Consider the following 1,231-nt stretch of genomic DNA (forward strand, 5'->3'; position numbering starts at 1 on the left):
ATCAAGAGCTGAAGAAATTCTCCACTCAAGCAAGTGATATGGGCGTATAACAGCTGCTGTAAATGAAGCTCTTAAAAGATTAAGAGACATCTACTCCAATAATCATTTCAGAAAGATTGGTAATTGTCTCTATCTTCTCTTATTACGAATGATACATATCAAATGTGATCTGCCTATAAATTAATTATCTTAGGTTGATAGCAAAAAACTTATACGAATACCCGGGCGTAGCCCGGGAAAAGTCCCTAGTCCAAATAAGAATGGGTTTAGTGGTTTATCGTCTCATTTTATATATACTTTTAATATTTATAGTGTATATATTTCATCTTATTATTTATTGTGTGAATATATATTAAATAAAATTCTAGGCAAAAAACATATCTAACAAAAAAAAAAGTAAGATAACATAATAAATTGCATTTTTTTCAACGTTGGTTTTTCCGAATAAACAATAGAAAACTAGTATTTTTTTTACCATTTGTTGATTATGCTTTTACAAACAAGGAAAATCTATAATGTTTTAAATTAACTCATTAATAGAGACAAATTAAAAAAAAAAATATTCTCACAGTTTAGTTTTCAATTGAAAAGTAGTCGTATCATCGATCGGTAAGGGCATGGGCAGCGGTTCAATTCTGTAGGCGTTTCTTACGGTTAATATTAATATAAAAATGAAAAGTAAGAATGAGACAACGGAAAAGCTGAGAATCGATTGGGCAGGAAGAGACTCTCTTTCCTTTCTACAAAGCAAATTCTACAAGTGTCTTCCTAACATAATTTTACTGCTTTAATTTTAATTATAAAACTGTTATAAATGAAAAGATTAATAAATTAAAGGTTGAGAGACTCAATTTAAGAAATCTGTCAGTAAGAGCATGTTCAAGTGTTTCTTAAGTGGGCCCTAATGATTTTTTAATGATTATCATTAAGTTAGGAGACATAATTAAGATACACTTAATTATAGGGGTTTATTGGTAGTTTCTTAATTAAAGTTCTTAACAATTAAAAAAATATTAAACTAAAATTTAAACAATTTTTTTTTAAAGGATAAAGTTTATTTATTAAATAAAACAAAGTCAAACATAAGATTTTAAACATAGATTTTTTTAAAAAAAACATAAAAACATGAAAATAAAGATAACTAAAATAAACGATAATAATTTGAAAGCGGCATCTAAGTTCAGTTGTTGTCTTGATCACGTCCAAATTTACGCCATATATGTTCAACCAA

The sequence above is a fragment of the Brassica oleracea genome, chromosome C2, assembly GCF_000695525.1.
Source record: "Brassica oleracea var. oleracea cultivar TO1000 chromosome C2, BOL, whole genome shotgun sequence".
Classification (NCBI taxonomy): Eukaryota; Viridiplantae; Streptophyta; class Magnoliopsida; order Brassicales; family Brassicaceae; genus Brassica; species Brassica oleracea.